Source organism: Myotis myotis, unplaced genomic scaffold (assembly GCF_014108235.1).
Source record: "Myotis myotis isolate mMyoMyo1 unplaced genomic scaffold, mMyoMyo1.p scaffold_m19_p_9, whole genome shotgun sequence".
NCBI lineage: Eukaryota > Metazoa > Chordata > Mammalia > Chiroptera > Vespertilionidae > Myotis > Myotis myotis.
In genome coordinates, this window is record NW_023416401.1 from 70,985,114 (window position 1) to 70,994,576 (window position 9,463).

The window sequence follows — 9,463 nt, forward strand, 5'->3', positions numbered from 1 at the left end:
TTACTTTAGAAAATGTCAGGACATTTACCTTTAGAAACTAAATAAGCCTTTGTCAGTTTTATGATGCAGAATGTCTTTCTTAAGGACCTGGAAACCATTTCTTTGGGATGCAGGCTCTGTGGGAGGGGAGGAGTCTGACTTCTGAGGGCACGGCTCTGGGCTCCCGCCTTGAAGATAGGAGTTACTATTTTCCCTCTGGGAAAAGTCAACCAGCTGACACAGAGGGTCACCCGACTACCCAGGGAGGTTGGGACTGACTATGTGTGACCAGCAGTGCTGTCAGGTCCTCTTACCCGATGACTGGTTATTGTTTATCTTGAGTAAGAGCTTGTGCTTGGTTGTCTGGTTGGCTATAGAAAAGGGCGAGTGTGATTTCTTTCTGTCTTCGCAGTCTTAGAAGATGCCTGGGATGAAACTGCCTGCTCTCTCTACTTTTTTTTACTGATTTTGTGGAGAGGATTTCTAGGTTTGGGGAAGATTTTTTTAAATTATATTTTCCCGTGTGTGTGTGTGTGTGTGTGTGTGTGTGTACACGCTTGTTTGAATGTGCCTGTGAGAGACTTAGCATGTTAAGATTCCCATACTCCTCCCCTGTCCTTCCACCTCTGTGTCTCATTTCCACAGCTTTAATCACTTTTTTATTTTGTTGTTCCATGCAAGATTTACTTGAGAAGAGACTTCGTTCTACTTTAAAAACAGATTTGAACACCAGTGAACTGAGTTTCTCTGGAGTCCCCTCTAGCTCTTACATTCCTGGAATCTGTGGCTCATGCTAGGACATTTAGCCTCCACCCTCCCGGAGATCTGCTGACACACCAGAGTACCATGTGCCACAGGAGCCGGGAAGAAAGAGGTCCTGTCCTACCCCCCAGAGGAGAGGGTGGTGCTCCAGGAACTGCTCCTGGTGCTGGTGTATCTGTAGGGCAGGGGACAGACGCAAAGAGAGACAAGGGAGGGGGCAGAAGAGAGGCAGTGGAGAAAGTGCAGAACTGGAGAATGATCTCCTCTGTGGGAACAGCTCTGTATCTTCTAGAGCCTGAGACACATGATTCTAGCCTCATGTATAACAGTGTTTCTGAAGTCCACTGGTAAACAGACTAGAACAAAATTTGAGCTGATGAGAATGGATGTGCCTGAGTTTGACTTTTAATAAAGAGAGAATTTTTCCAGGCATCTCCAGAATTGCTTCTGATGGCCTCAGTAGAGGTACAAGAAAATTATTAGTTGATAGGTGCTCTATTATTTCTTTTCACTCTCACCATGGCTACCATCATTTTAGTGACTCACTGGGGATCTGTGGTGGGGAGAGTGAACACCAGACCTCCCAGATTCTCTACCCTTCCACCCACCACCCCAACAAAAAGCCTCATTGTGCTCGCTGAACCCTGGTACCGTGAATGGAGCCTTTATCCCAGCCACATTTCTGAGTGTGCTGCAAGTTTCCCTAAGTGCAATGGTTTTGACGTCAACTTATAAAATAGAAGAGCCAGAAGGAGTTCCTGAAATGGCATGATCCAACTTCATTCTGTCCCCCCCGCTTTTTTTTCTTTTTAATAGACAAGGCGATAGGACCAGAAAAGTCAGGAGACTTGTCTAAGATATAGTAATTGGTTGGCTACAAAGCTGCTCCCAAATCTAGAAGCACTTGGCCAAAACTCTGTAGATTTTTTGTTTGTTTGTTTTTTTGCAAATTCATCATGTTATTATTCCCATGGGAAAGCTAATGGACATATAATCCCTTTCAATGAGAAATAATGTTCTCCCATTTATGTCTTGGGGAAGCTTTTAGAGCTGGAGCTCAGAACGCTTCTCTAGTCCCTTCTCTCAATCCCCAAATCCTCAACCCACAGTGAAGTTTGCTGTAGAATTTGTTTGTTCAACTGATGAATTTCCAACTTGAAAGATGTCTGCCTCTTTATCACTGTTGAATCAAATGGAGGGATGTGGGATGAAGTTAGAAGCTTAGCTAGTTAGAAGCATTGTTGTCACTTGGGGCCAGAGTTGCCAGGTTTTAGACGCATGCATTCTTTTTACTTGAGTCTTAGAGTTACAAGGTTAGGTTTGCCTTGGTCTCTTGACTAAAGTATAGGAACCTTTGCTGTTTAGTAGCTTTTGCTTCAGGTAAGAAGCTCGTTTGCTTGTTTCAATGTCTCCTCATCTTTGGGTATTGACTTCTCTACCTGTAAGGTTGTCTCTCTACCTTGGCGATGGGTGCTTGACTTCTTTTTGACCTGAGTCAAATTTTTCTTCCTCTGAGGAGACTTCTCTGACCTGTTCCCAATATTGGTGGATGCTTTATTGCTCTCTGGACATCCCTAGTATAACACTCGTCACAGTTGCTAGTGTAGCAACTGTCAGCTACACTATGACAAAGCAAAATTGAAAATTTCACTCTTAAATGTATTATTCTAAGTGAAAGGCATCAGACTAAAAAGCTGAATACTGTATGCTTCCATTTAGATGATATTCTGGAAAAGGCAGGGCAACAGGAACAGAAAGCAGGTTGATGGATGCTGGGGATAGGGGGATTGACTACAGAGGGAGTGTTTTGTTGTGATGGAACAGTTTTATATTTTGATTGTGGTGGTAGTTACAAGATTGTACGTGTTTATCAATGCTCATAGAACTGTATGCCAAACAAGGTGAATTTTATCATTTGTAATTTATGCCTCAATAAATATGACTACAAAGAAATAAACAAGGATACGAAGATACCATCTCTAAAAAAAAAAGAAGTTACAAAATTGCAAACACTCATTTAATAACCAAAGGAAAACACATATAGCATTCTTTATTCTGCAAACCCAGTTATTATGCATTGTTAGAAATAAAAAACTTGACTTAGTCTCAAAAATTATCCGAGTTATTTTGAAAGTTAACATGGAAGTCTCTCCAAGATAAGCATGAGGATTCTCTCCCTGGAGCCAACTCTATCACACTGGCCAGAAGGGCACCACACGGGCCCCCTCTTTCCTTCCAGAGGGGTGGCCCAAGCCCAGTTACACTTTGCACAAATGGGCATGCCAAACACAAGTTGGGTGGCCTGAGTACAGTGGGGCCTTGACTTACGAGGTTCCAAGACTGAGCTCGTTAAGGAGCTCGTTAACTCAAATTACTCTATCAACTCAATGCAAAAAAAATCGGCTGAGAGACAGCTGGTATCTCAAAAAACTCATTAGTTGGGACACTCGTAAGTCAAGGCCCCACTGTACCTGGAGAGTTTAGGTCTGGTGAGTGGGCCATGCTGCTGCGATTCTCCAGGTGTTGTGTTGATGGAGGACCCTGTCAGAAGCTGAGTGTGAGGCCTCATCATGGTCATAAAATACAGGTGGCTGCTTAAAGCTCCACACCCAGCAGAGAAAAGACAGGAGAACCCACGGACTTAGGTAGCACTTAGCCCCACACTTAGTGTAAACACAGCAGGGATCAGATGGAGGCCAGAATTGAGTAAGTACCTGTTGGATCCTGTGATTTGACAAGTTGGAGAATGTAATTTTCTGCCTGTCTTGGTCAAGATGGACTCAGGAATGGGACTAGATTGCATCCAAAGGGACAAGAGCAAGGAGAGACAAGCCTACCAGGTGGCTGGCCTACCTCAGGAGGGCCATTTCCTGGGATGTTGATTGAGGTGACATGTTTAAGTAACAAGACTGGATTTTTCAGAAATCTAACAAAAATGTAGTATTGAAGGTGGACCCTTCTGGAATTCTTAGTCATAGATGGATAGCCAAGTGAGCCAAATATAACTTTTATGAACCCAGCCTCACCAAGAAACTGTACTATGCTCTGTTAATTAGCATCCAAACTTCATGACTTATATTCACCATGACTAAATGCTGGCTGTTTCCAAGCTTGAAATTCACTAGAGCTGCATTGTCCAATGTGAGAGCCGCTAGCTGCACACGGTCATGTAAAGTTAAATCTATAGTAGTTGAGGGTAAGCCCCACTTAGAATCCAGTACCTAAATTTGATTCATCACCTTTCAAGTGTTCCACAGCCCGGTAAATGGCTGCTGTTGAAGGCAGTGGAACTATTCCATCTTTGCAGAAGGACCTGTTGGACAACAGTGCTGGAGGTGATTCCCTCAAACACTTAAAATCTAATTGTCTACATGTGATTCGAAAAAGTAAAGTTGACCTCATGCACCCTAGCACCCAGGCCCACCTTTCTCAGCTCCAAGGTGACTCTATGATGATGGAAGTCTTACACTTACTGAGTCTGTGTCTGATTATTTCTGCTCAGGGACAGTCTAGTTTATTTCTGTCCTGAAGATCATCTGGACTTTACTGGTGGCAAATGTTGAGGGGCTGCCACCAGCCGTTCTGGGTTGTATGTCTTTGTCAATCTGGGAAAGCTCAGAGAACCAAGTTGCTTCTCCTTCACGGGGACCCAACCATAGGGCCTGCAGGCCATTCTGGGCAGCCTGGTTGAGAAGGTTACTCTGACTTATATCCCACCCCACAGGCATCCTCAAGGTGTCTGTGTGCATTGGCCTTCCCCGCAGGCTTTTCACAGCTGTGTGTGTGCCTGTGTTTGCTTTGGTTTAACCTGTGGTTAAAGGTATACTGCTTACAATTCTCTGGGAGGGAAACCTCTTCTCCAGTTTCGTGCTGGTAAACGTTTAGCATCTAGCTCTCCGGGTTCAAAAAGACCTGGTTCGTATTATTTGCTGACTATCATGGTGTAAATACTCCCACTGTGGCCGATTTCAAGTCATCAGCCTAATGTTAAGGTGCACAGAGCTGGGAAGTTTCCCACTAGCCAGATACAATTGCTGCAAGTCACTTCAGGTGCATGATAGTGAAAGGTGATAAGCTAATTAGAGAGGGATGAGTTTTGAGTCTTTGTTATTGTTATTTATTTAACTTTAAGTTTATATAATTAATTTTTTAAAAATATATTTTATTGATTTTTTACAGAGAGAAAGGGAGAGAGATAGAGAGTTAGAAACATCGATGAGAGAGAAACATCGATCAGCTGCCTCCTGCACATATCCCACTGGGGATGTGCCCGCAACCCAGGTACATGCCCTTGACCGGAATCGAACCTGGGACCCTTCAGTCCGCAGGCCGACGCTCTATCCACTGAGCCAAACCGGTTTCGGCTATATAATTAATTTTTAATGTGGCTGTGTTTAACTACTGACTCACAGAATTCCTGAAAATTGAACAATTGGCTCTCATGAGCTTGTAGAAGCTGACTCCAGCACACTACTGGCCTCCCTTTTAACTGAGAAAATATAGTTACCCTTGAGGATGAGTGGTCTGTTCCTAATGGTTACCCCTTTGTATGTCTGGCCCACATGGGAGGGACTGTAAACACTCGAATATTCAGACTAAAGCAATGTGTCATCTGTGAGCAATGCAAGGCTGCTTAAATCAATCAGAATGGCCATCAAAAGGAGTAAATGTGTACAAAGGTTTGGAGAATTAAAAACCACCAAGAGCAGAAATCTCTGCCTTGTCAGAGAGCTTTGCCTGCATGACGCTTGTATGAATGAGCCAAAATGTGTGCGGGCTGGAGATGCAGGGAGAGGGGGTGTGGCTCCTTCTGACTTGTCCAGAGCTCATTGACCTCCTGTGAATATCACTTGAGAACTCTGAAGGGTTTGGAACATATGCCATTTTCTGTTTTTATTTGCAAAGCCAGTTGCTCTGAAACCTGGGTTCTTTCACTCTATTGCACTTAAAAACACCATTCGGGCTTATAAATTGCCTATGAGTTTTTTCTTTGATAACTGGGGGCTCCTGAAAGGTGGGCCAAAGTGTCTGCTTGATGTAGGGGTTTCTCTAGTTTCAATACAATGTATTGAGAAGGTACTTGCTAAATGTGGGTTGAATAAAGGCTGAGCTGGTAGGATAAACTGGTTCAGGTTTAGGTGGGGGGGCAACTTGCCCCATGCTATTGGCTTATGTTGCTGTTAATTACAGGCATAGTATTAAAACTCTTGAGTACCTGATAATGTCCCTTTAGTGCTTTTCTGCTATTTCTGCTATTTCATCATCATGGACCAAGAGGGGGAGGTTGATAGAGTAAACAGCTCGAAAGCAGAAAGCTCTGTTGACAAACTCTAGGTCTCCCATTTTCTAACTGTGTGACTCAGGACAAGTCAGGTCTCAAGCCTCAGTTTCTGTATCAGTAACGTGGCAGCAACACTTCTGCTTCACAGAATTGTCAAAACGGAATGAGATGATGCGTGCAAAGTGACTGGCCCATGGCAGGCACTCTAAAGATAAGGGTTGTTAATATAATGCATTTCCATTTTCTCATTTCTGGGTAAAATGGAAGTACGTTCCTTCTTGGTCGCATTTGTCAGAAATAACTTAATATGTGGATACTATCTAGACTCTAGGAAGCACAAGAAGTGTAAATTCACCTGAGGTTCCAGGGGCTATGCCAGAGACTGGGGTGAAAGACATTAGTCAGCCACACCCACCACCTTCAAGGAGTTCAGAGATCAGTGGGTGAGTGAAATCTACCCAGTTGTTGGTTTGCAACCAACAACAGAATTTGAAAGAGAATTTGACAAAGAGAAATATTTTTTTTAAAAATAATTCTTTATTGTTGAAAGTATTACATATGTCCATGTCCCCTTTTTCCCCATTGACCCCCTCTAGCCCACCTCCCACCCCACACCCCAAGCCCTCACCACCCCATTATCTGTGGCCATGGGCTATGCACATATGCTTACAAGGTTCTTGGTTGATTACTTCCCACCCACCCACCCACCCTCCCCTGCCTTCCCTCTGAGATCCCCCTCTCTGTTCCATGCTTCAATGTCTCTGGATCCACTCCATTCATCAGTTTATTTTGTTACTTAGATTCCATGTATGAGCGAGATCATGTGATACTTGTCACTTAGGATGATACTCTAAGAAAAATATTTTGACTATTGACTTTGAATAAATGAGGTCAATCAACTCCCAGAACTCTGTCCCGTGATTTTTTTTGAGAGCTCTTGGCTTTCAAAATCAAATCCAGGTGCACTTCCAAGGTAAGTGAGCGGTCCCCTGGCTTTTCTCTGAGTAAGTTGAAAGTAAATGATGCAGCCACATATTACGGAACTTTTAACCTTAATGTTTGATATCTCTGCCAGCTAAAGAAATAAAGGCAAGGTCTAACTCCTCATGGTTTTTAAAATTGTGATTATTTTCAGATGGAGGCATCTCTAAATTATGCCATGTATCTAAACTGTTCCAGAACCTTCCCTCTACAAAACGAAAGAGATCTCCTGCTGAGGTTTGCACAGGTCTTTGTGGAGTCTCTTTGAGTTTGGCCATTTTGAAGGCAATGTATTTAATATTCTTTCACATATTAATACTTTCTTCTTTCCTCCCCAACCTTTACTCCCATCCCTAACCCAAGATAGTCTCTTTTCTACTTTTATAAAATATGCATTATTAATGCTACAGCTGAGAGCACACGTCCGGGAAGATCCAACTATAAAGAAAATAATTAAGTGCTGGTCATCCTTTCTTGCCTGTCTCCAGTATGCCAAACCTCCTAATACAAATGACACAGCTTGGATTGCACATGAGGTATACAGGTACCTTCATAGAACAGTTTAGAAGGTGCAAAGCAGGTAGACTCTTCATTTATGCAAAAGTTTCTCCAGGATATTTTGTTTTAGTTTTTGAGGCTTTTGGTATTCAAGTGAATCCTTTTTAAAAATAAAAGCATTCTGGAAAATGGTGCAACGGTCAGCAATTCTCAATTCAGCCAGGAATTGTTAAGGGAGAGTAAAAAGTAGAAAGATTTCAGGGCTTGGAGGTGGGAGAGAGGGACTAGAAAAGAATAGAAAGGTCCTTGACCGACAATCCTCAGCTATCCATTTTACTCCAGGCTGGCCAGCTGCACCTTCTTGGAGCCAGTGGTCCTTCAGGTATGGTCAGCCTAGCAGCAGCCTCAATGGACACCACCTGGGAATTTCATAGAAATTCATAGGAATCGCAGGCCGCCCCAGAGCTGCTGAATCAGAATCTGGGAGCGGGCTCCAGAAATCTGTTTCATCAGCCCCCAGTTTGAGAAGCACTGCTCTAATCACTGATTCAGACCCATTTCCTCAATATTTCTGCAGAAGGAGCAACAGTATCTATACATGTAAAAGGCTAATATGCTAAGTGTCCAACCATCTGACCGGTTGCTATGATGTGCACTGGCCACAGGGGGCAGACGCTCAACACATGAGCTGCTGAGCTGCAGTGACTTGGCAGCAGTGGTTCTTGGGTGACACACCCCAAAACCAGAGAGAAGGGAGCCCGATTCCTCGCAGGGCCACATGATTCCACCTTCGGCCATGGGTTATGTTGTTGCTGGGGCACTGTCGGCCCCGAATCTGATTTACTGCACACTTGCATTTGTGTTCCACACCCTGTATGACAGCAACTTTGCAAAGTGCCTTCTCGTACTCTGGAACCCCACAGGGGATGTCGGAGAGCCGATTTCGGCCTGATCCTCATAGGCTGAGCCGAGAGACCCCACCTGCCGGAGGGACCCCACTCACTTTGCAGATGCCAGGGAGGGACCACAGAAGGTTGACTACAGGGCATGTCCAGCCCATCTCACATAGTCCTGCCCTGCCGGCCACCTTCTAATTAATTTCCTTTCAATGTGCACAAATCCGTGCACTGGGTCACTAATGGTTTTATAAAATACTAGGGGCCCAGTACACGAATTAATGCAACTTGAAAGGAACTGTGGGCAGCAAGGCTGTGGTAGGCACAGGGGTGGGTCTCGGTCCATCATCCACGCCCCTGCCCAGCCCCTCCCGCCATGGCCCTGGTCCTCTGTCTGCCAGCATCCCACTCCTGCCACTGCCACTCCCATGTGCTGATGGTGCTGGCCCTGCTTGCACCTGCTGATGGCGTTGAGCGATTGGAGCCGGCACCAGCAGTGGGTGTGAGAGGGGGCTGGGGCAGGTGCCATCAGCGGGTGCGAGTGGTGGCTGCTGCCCCGATTGCCCCTTAGGAGCAGGGGGAGGTGGCAAAGCCCTCTGGGGTGATCAGGGCTGGCAGTGCTGCTGGCACCTGCTGATGGCACAGAGCGATCAGGACCAGTGCTGGGCACCAGCAGCAGGTGCACGTGGTGGTTCCGGTGCTGGTGTGAACAGGGCTGGTGCTGGCAGTGGGTGCAAACGGTGGCTCCTGCACCAGCAGCAGGTGTAAGTGGGGCCAGTGCTGGCAGCCAGGTGTGAGCACCAGGTGGGACGCGGTGTGTGGGAGCAAAGAAATTTCAGTAACCACCAGAGGCTTGCCCCATGACAGTGCCCGGCACCCACCTTGGTCTGGCGCCCCCTCTCACCTGTTCCACAATACCACAGTGACCAACACCCACCATGTTCCACACACACCCCCTGGTGGCTAGTGCACATCATAGTGACTGGTTGTTTGGTTGTTCTGGTTGTTCAGTTGTTCTTTTTGTTCCGCTGTTCAGTCTATTTGCATAGTAGCCTTTTACTATATA